This window comes from Stegastes partitus, unplaced genomic scaffold (genome assembly GCF_000690725.1).
Source record: "Stegastes partitus isolate 25-593 unplaced genomic scaffold, Stegastes_partitus-1.0.2 Scaffold236, whole genome shotgun sequence".
NCBI lineage: Eukaryota > Metazoa > Chordata > Actinopteri > Pomacentridae > Stegastes > Stegastes partitus.
Genome location: NW_007577967.1, coordinates 540,141 through 549,387, shown reverse-complemented (window position 1 = coordinate 549,387; position 9,247 = coordinate 540,141).

The following is a 9,247-nucleotide window of genomic DNA, read 5'->3' as shown; positions in this document are numbered from 1 at the left end:
GTAGGGCATCCCTTTACTGGCTGTGTGAAACATCTGAACCGTTCATGGGAACATCAGTGTCAATAGTCAGAGCAGCAGTTCCTTTATCGATGATAGTGGCCACAGTTTTGCACAAACCGGCCACTTGTTTCTGCACCTACACAGGTAATGAGCAGTGGTGACAAACTGGGAGACGTACAACTTTATCCTGCTGCAAACCGAGGTTTGATATTTACATGCATAAATACAAAAATGGGATGCTTAATAAAAATGCTTTTATAAGCGTGATACTCAGGTCTGTTGTGGTTTTGAGTTAAATGAACTGTCTCAACAACTATTGGACTGACTGCCATGAACACTGCTTTGTGCTTTGTGCTGATTAGCCAATGTTAGCCTATTAACAAGTGGAACTAAGATGGTGAACATGGTGAGCATTGTGATTTTACTGATTCGTCTTAAAGCACTGCTGTGTACAGCCTTATAGAGCTGTGGACGCTGAGTCTTGTTTATAGGTTTTGGACAGCTATCTAACTGTATGACACAGAGGGAAAAAATTTGTCAGACTTTAGGTGTCATAGGTGGTCGAAGCCCTTTTTTTTTTTTTTTTTCAAAAAAAACGTTGTGGAAGGGTGTTGGCTGAAATGTAGTGTCGAGAGCATAACATGTGCTGTTGCTCCTCAAGCATCAAAACATGTCAAAAACCTGTGTGCTTCCTACATATATGAACGAACATGTATTGTAGATCCTGGAGCCTCTAACTGTTTAATACCATAGCGAACAGAGGAGTCTGAGCTCAGACTATTAGCAGTTCCATCTCAGCAAACAGAGAGCAAAGTGGGAGTTTAACTAGCAATGGGCACCATGACAGATGAGGCCTAATGTCCTCCAACCAGTGTATTACATCTTAAGCCTCCTGTTGCAACTTGAGCTTTCCCTCTCTGACAGTTCTTTTGGCAGCAGATGCAACAAATAAATTGAGCTTCGAGTGATGCAAATACTGACCACCTAAGAAATTCTGGATCGGCCCTGATCTTAATTTGTGACATTGATTTGGGACATCTCTGGACAGAGGTGGCGACTCCGACACTTGTCCTGCTGGACAGTTCAAAGGAAGCCTTTGTTGATTACGGATGTCTTTTTCATTCTTCACAGCATTGTTTTCTCCTGACCTACTCACTCTTATCTTTTCTAGCCAGTCATGTCGTGTCAAGATGCATTGATCATCACCAAAGCAGAGCACCAAAATTCATTTCCTATATTGCTGCGGTTATTGATCTTTTCCTCTGTACCCTCAAGTCAAGTCCAAATGGATTATCCAGCAAATCAGGTCCAAAAATCCTGACAGAGGGTCATTCAAATAGCTAAAATGTATGCATTTCATGTTCCTTTGGAGTTACTGTACTTGATCTACTCCATCGTCCCTGAAGAGCAAAGCGCCTAAAAGAATTTCACACAGCAGTTTGGCGGTTCTTGGATATAACGAAAGAGCTCCCAGAAGGAAAACTCCACCATAAAAATCCTGAGGTTTCATGTTCGAAAATATCAATAAGTATCACTGATAGAATCATAGATCACCTTCTGGGAAAAACATGTATATGTAAGACCCTTTAGTAGCTTGAAAGGGGATGTTAAGAATAAATTCCTCAGGAGGAGCTGCTCGTATTGAAGTTCGTATTGGAGAAAAATGCTTGAGCGTTGTTTTAACGTTGTCCATTATCTGCCCTGTCCACTTGTGTTGCCTCTCAGTTCAATGGGGACTGATTGAACTGTTTGTGAAGTAGCAGCGTACATGATTGAGTTCACAGAGAGCTTAAATAGAGACAGCACATGCCTCCGTCGTTTTCTGACCAAAACAGATAATATGATAATTATGTTAATAGTAGATGCACATTGACTACTTTAAAGAACACAGAACTGAACAGCGTCATGCAGAAGGTGCTTAAACGAGCAGAAGACAAACTGCTGCAGGTTGAGAGATGATAGAAAGACACGAGACTGTACGTGATCGTACACACATAGATGATAAATGGCATGTTTATCCATGCAGACGCCATAAAAGACATTCAGGAATCTGCTGCAAAACACCACCATCAGTCATCCGTCTATTGTGATATGAAAACACACATGTAGCTGACACCACTACATAGCAAACAGTACATCATCGCACAGCCACCGCTACCAAAAGATCTGCATACTAAACTGTCAATAAATGGTTAAAGCTAAAGAGTACCGACGGCACAGAGCAGCAATTAGCTGGTTCACCGCACAAAGGTCAAAGACCAACAGGCAACTGACTGGGAGTTGAGTTTAATTCTCTTTTGCTCCACAGATACCTGTAACACACAAATGCTCTGTATTCAGCGTGCAAACTAAGTATCAAAATGGAGTGAATAAGATAGGAAAGAAAACATCAAGATGTTCCCAGACTGTGAATATAAAAACCTCACCAGAGTTAAATTTGACTGCCGTCCCCATCCAAGTAGTCTTCTCCTGTAGTGATGCACCACTCCTCGCAAAGCTTGTAAGTTTATGCAAACTGTCCAGCACCACTGTTGAGCATTGAATCCCTTAAACTGTGTCAAAACGGTGATTCTTTAAGTTGAACTTCATTTTGGCTAAAGGGAGGAAGTCAAGGGGAGGCAAATCTAGCAAATAGGGCAGGTTTGGAGTGACAATTGTGTTGTTGTTGCCAAAAAACTTATGTGTCGTCACCATGCTGTGAGCACAGAGCAACTGGAGCACCCACATGCTATTGTATTACTGGTCGTTTGCACACCTCGGGATGCTACAGCAGATTCTGGGAGATTTGTTGTGGGTGCACGACCATGTGAATGTTGAAGAAGACAACAAGCATGCTCCTGGTGCTTCTGACCTGATGCCTCTTGTCCATCTTGTTATGGACACTTCAGGCTCTTCTGATGTGACAACAGCTTCTCTTGGTGGTAGCTGGAGACCCTCTGTTTGTCACCAGTGAGTAACCTCCACATCAAAGCGGGTTCATCCAGGCTTTTGATGGATACAGAATGTGTTTTTTGGTGTTTGCTCCAGTTTGTGATCGGTGAAGAAATCGCAAATTTACACCTATGAGTAGAAACTAAAGTGTCCTGCTGTTGTTGGTGTCATGCAGGTTCCTGACCTGTAACGGTTACTGGTCAAACATGTAGCTGCTTGATCCACCCTGTAGTGCTATTCTGGACTTAGTTTGTGACTGTAAAGCCTGTTAGCCAGACTATTAGCATCATGTTTGCACGTTACTGTATGTTTCACAACAGTTACTGCTTGTAAATGTTGTACATACGTTAGCATGTCGTGCTCCGTGCACATCCACCACAACCAGTCTCAGAACATATTGACAGAACCATGGAGTAGCTCCAGAGTTTCATTCACATCTCTTGGCAGATCTCTTCAGCAGATACAATTTACCTAGCTGTTAGGTGATCACTAACCACAGTACCCGGTCATCTTTACAGGCATTTTAGTGCTGATTTACGTATATATGTTATACAATGTTCAATTGATTTACATGAATATAAAATATATATATAAGATGTACATTTCTAAATGTGAAAGTCACGTAAAGTTAACTTCATTGTGCATGAAACAGCAAAGCCAGAGTCAGTGAAATGGGTTTAACTGTCTCATTAGGTTCAACATAGAATAAGTAACATAAAGGACGAGTACACATTAACCTTCACTTCATAGATTACATCAACCAAAACCAAATCAATTGAAAAAATACATCATGGCAAAGAAATGTGACATCTTATTGGAAGCTAGAGGGTTTTTTTTTTCTTTAACTTAAACACTGTGCCGTGTAAGGCCTGACTCATTACTGCTGCACTATAATTTCCTGATTAAGCATGAAACTGCCCTAATGACCTGACATGTTTGACAGCTGCAGCCAGTATGTAGCACAGCTGTCTTCATGCTTTAGCTTACGCTGCAGAACTCTGTGCTGAACAGGCTTCGTTGTCTCCCTTAATCCCTCTTCCTCCTGGACAAATCTAGCCGAGTCTGAGCTAACCGGCCTCTAACATCCCTGACCTCTGCACGACGGCCACAATTTACACCTGCAAAACAGAAATGTGATTTACTCAGTGCAAGTTGTCCCGTGCACCACTCCAGACAGGGTCCAGATGACCTGGAAGAGAGTCTGAGGACTCTATAGGAGGTCAGTAGATGGGATGTGGGTGGGCAGTTGGCCTGGATGGAGATGGGAATGGACAGAATCATTACACAGCACTTTATAGCGCTCACCCGCCTCCAGTTTTACCCTCTGACTGTCCTCTCAAGGACAAAGTGAAGCCTACAGTATAGAGACACCTCCCCTCCCTCCACTACCACCTCCTAACGGCTGCTGAGATCAGTGGCTGTCAATTTGGCCGTCACTCCTCTGGTGATGATGTCTGCTCCTCTCAGCAGGATACAAAGGGTGTTTCTGTGTCAGGCAGTTTGTGGCTTGAGATTACCTTCCCCGAGCTTTATCAAAGAGCATTGCAGCGGTTTTACAGCTCAGTACAGAAGGTGCAGTAAAAGTTTGTGATAGGTGGGGGAATTTCATGTGTGGACTGGAAACGAGCTGCGCAAGTCGCAGATTGTCCAAAAACATCCAGTCGGGTGTCCAGCAGGAGGAGAAATCACACATTGAATGAACTGTAAAGGCTCCTGCACAATGTGATGTAAGGAGGTTACATTTTTTTTTGTGATTAACATTTTTATTTTCATTGTTTCATTTCAACAATACAACAGTAACAGTACCCGCCCCAGTACAGCTATTACAGCTACACGGCCTGCATCGATGTAGACAGAACACTAAATATTTATCTTCAGATTTGAACACAGAAAATGATTTCAGACAAGGTTAACACAACACAAAATAATCACTACATTGAAGAAATAATTGGTCAACACATAAAGAAATAAAGGCATAGCTGAGTAAAATGCAAACAAACAAGAAGCACTGTTCTGTATTTTCTCACAAAAATGACAGGTTACGTCTCTCCACCATGTACCCCAAATCAGGAACCCCCTAAGAACTTTACATATTTGCCCCACTTTGCTTCATATTGGTCCAATCTACCCAGTTGTCTATATGACATTTTTTCAAATGCTGCGACTCGTGCCATCTCCACAGCCCACTCTTGGAGAGAGGGCACCCCCTCCGTCTTCCATCTTCTAACACGTATTTGCCTACCAATCATAATACTGGTTTGGACATAGCTTTTAGTATGTTTATCCTCTCCTACCAGAACTGAATCGTCAGCCAGAATAAATAATCTAGGGCTAAATGGCATTTGTATCTCTGTGATCTCACACAGGTAAGGAGGTTAAATTTAAGAAAAGTGACAGTGCTAAACCCAAAAACAGAAAATCGTAGTGATTCGTTAGGTCAAGCTGTGTGTGTCATGTCACTGAGGGTTTGTTTTTTTTTAATCCTTATATCCAGTCAGTGAGTGAGTGCTGGTTAAAAGAGGTTGTGAACCATTTCAATCTTCTCCTTGATGCACTGATGTTTCACATTTCTCCAGCCAAACTCACATCAGTACACATCAAACATGGTGGGAGCTTAAGACTCACACAGAGTGCTTGAATTAAAAATGCATGAACATTGCCAAAAAATTCACTGATAAAAGTACACCAAATGATTGTTTTTCTGTCTTTAAATCAAATGTGCTGCAATAAACACTCATCACCCTCATATCTCTTGCAGCATTTAGTCATGCAGATGATTTGGTTTTAATTTGCCCAGCTTTTAGGATATTTGTCAAGATTACTGCAGCAGAGCATTTCTTCAGTATAAAGGAGAACTAAGTCCTGGAGACACTGTTTGGAGAGTTTTGTGCATTGTGTAGATGTGATTGTTCAGTTGCTGTGAGCTCCACAAACAGACTTCCTCAGACGTCAGCTGTGTTGGAGTGGTGGCAGCGTTCAGTGTCCTTAACGTGGGAAAACATATCAGAAGTACTGCGCACATAGACTTACATAAGGTAGCATCCTCAGTATGTTCACGCTGAGGTCTCAGACACAGACAGCTCGCTACACTAAGTGTTAAGTGATGCCTAATGACCAGTCCTTCTCTGGGTTTCTACCATCATCCTTGACTGTTTTTATGTCCTGCCCGCAGGATATGTGTTTATAGATTTGTCGAATAAAGCAGCCTGAGGGCAGCGTCCATTAGGACAAAGCCACCTGGGCCTGCTAATGAAAGACCTGATCGAGGAGCTGGTGGGTTTTAATGTGCCGGTGTAGGAATGACGAGCACCACAGAAGAAGTTTCAGACTACACTGTGATCAATTACTGTAAAAATACAGACAGAATGGGACAGTAGTTTCCTGTTTTTCCAAAATATGATTAAAATCTGATGCTTTGTTGGAGTTTAAAAGTAAAAAAAAAAGAAGACAATTAACAGCAGGCGACTGTGATAATGGACTTAAATCCATCCATCCATCCATTATCTATACACCACTTAATCCTCACCAGGGTCGGGGAGGACCTGGACTCTATCCCAGCTGACTGGACAGGTAACCAGTCTATCACAGGGCTACACTTAGAGACAGACAACCAAGCACACTCACATTCACACCTACGGACAATTTACAATCACCAGTTAACCTCAGCATGGTTCTGGACCTTGTGGGAGGAAGCTGGAGAACCCGGAGAGAACCCACGCTGCACGAGGAGAACATGGAGACTCCACACAGAAAGATCCCAGGTGTCCTCACCGGGTCGCGAACCGGCGACCTTTTAGCTGTGAGGCAATGATGCTCACCACCGACCACCTTGCAGCCCTGGGATTAAATCATTAAGGGTATCTTTTATTTTTCTAGGTTCCCAAACACAATTAATATATTACATTTTGTCATATATTGCTGCCTTTGAATAAGTGTTCCATAAAAACATAACCTGCCACATCCTTGTTTTAGGCGCTCTGTATGCATTTTAAATGTTAAAGAGAGTTGGTAAATCTTAACTCTGGATCATAAAGATTGAGGACACGTTGTCAGTCATGGTATATGTCTGCAATTCAAAGTTTATTACATTTAAAAAGAAGAAAATGATGATTGACTCTTTTACAACATTATACAGGATATGACTGGAAAGACTAGTCACAGTGTTCAACTCTAAACCTCATGTGCTGTAGCAGAGAACGATAATTAATTAGATTACTGTTTGAGTGAAATACAAGTGTAACACTTTAGTAAACATGGTTTAGTGAATTCCCAGCAGGCCACTGTTTTACTGTAATTTTCCAGGAAAATTAGCAACAGTTTACAGATAGGATTGACAACATAATGGAAAATACTGTAACACGACATGAGCTTTTTATTTAGTTAAAGATTATGAGGTTCAGCATTACTGACACTGACAATGGATTGTTTTGGTGATATTTTCTCTCAAACACCACCTCGTCTTCTGGCAAATCACAGCAAACACTTCGTCCACATTATCCCCGCGACATTTCTCCGGCGCTGATATTGATGCAAGTGTCCGTTAATTTGCTCATTTGGAGGCAATTACGCTTGATGCCATTTGTCAGAATGCGGCCGCGTGCGTTTCAGTGAGCGCGCCGCTGATTTGCACCGCTGTCTGTCCGAGTAATTAAACCACGACCAGAGGTGGAGCGCCTGATTGATTTCTCCAACCTCTTTTGTGTAGAAAATTGCTCAAATGGAATTCAGTGTGACATCAGTAACATGCGGACGGTCAACACACACACACACACACACACACACACACACAGCGACGGCGGCTGCTCTCTGACCAGTCAGGAGGCTGTCACACTCTCAGACCATTAGCTTCTCCTGAGCTGATGGATTGCTGAGATCTCAGACACAGACAAGAAAATCTGCTCAAATTTGTGAAAGCGCTGGAAAAGCTTTGAAAGCTTTACCGCTGGCCGCCGCCGAGCCGAGGCGCTTCCACCACTGCAGTTTTGCAAACACTAGGCGTGCACATGTCCACCACCCTTTCTTTGAGCCCTCCATGGTGCCTGCTTGGCTTCTTTTTGGTGTAATTTCAAGCCGTACAAGGCGGTCACCAGGGATCCAATTACTTTTCAAAGATTGGCTGGTTTCATCTATTTTTTATGGGAGGTATGGCACGGAGGGGCTTCCTCATACCAAACCGCCCCCCCTCTAGTTCTCCCAGACCATCCATTCAGAGGCAGGCTTGCCCAGTGTCAGGAGTGCCACTATTCATGCTGGCGATAATAACAGTAGTGCTGTGGTGTTGTAGAACATAGCAGTGACTTGAGCGAGGCCCAGGAATCTATCCAGCCACCTTCCCTTCCTCTCCCGTATTTACACTATGATTATTGTAAATGTTTCATTTTTGTCTTGGGGCTCTTTTGTGGGTGCCGGTTGTCTAGCAACTGACTTTCTTTTCTGCTGTTTCTCTCAGTTGTTTCAATGCTGCTTTGAAAAGGAGCATTGGCAAACTGCCTAACGTGTACCGTAAATCCAAACAGCGCTGAATGGATTAGTCAGTAGAAGGGCCACTCCGGCAATATATTATTTTCAATAATCCCGGCTTTCTGTTGTTCAATCTTCTAAGATGCAATGATTTACATGCTGTTGGCTTGTAAGGGTGGAAGGGTTGAAGGGTTTGTCAATGCATGTTTGGAGGTATTGTGATCTGGGAGGTCCAGATCAAGTTTAAATAAATAAAAAGTATCTGCTGATACCTGATAACATTTTCAGAGATAATCACGTGTTGTAGATTAGCTGTACCAGGTAGAGTCTCTTACTGTTTATGACTGTAGTGGCCAGAGAAGATGGGACTTCTGTGTTGGCAAGCAGAGAGCACTGAGGCTTTTCAGCCAATAAGGAGGCTCCATGACACAGCCTTATGTGAGGCACTGTAACCTCCAGTACATATCAAGTCATGAGGGAATCAATTAGGACATTGTTTCTGTAGCCTAGTGACATGTATCATGGCTGTTTTTTCAGCCTTTATCATTTGTTTGCCGCTTTGCACACTTGAAGTTCTCTTTTTAGTTCTTGAAGACATCTCACCTGTCTTCCATACCTGCTGGAGAGGCCTCTTGGTTGAGAGGTGACACATCTTCAAGAAGCTGAATGACATGTCCATTTGGTCGTTTTGTCTTAGGATTACCACGACCTGGATGGATCTAGTAGCATGTCACTTATCTGTGATGTGCCATCAGGAAAATTAAGCAACTATAAGCTTAAAATCATTACATTTTATTAAAGTCACTTTACCTGCTCCTGATCCCATTGGCACAACCAAGAAGCCGTGGATAACTCA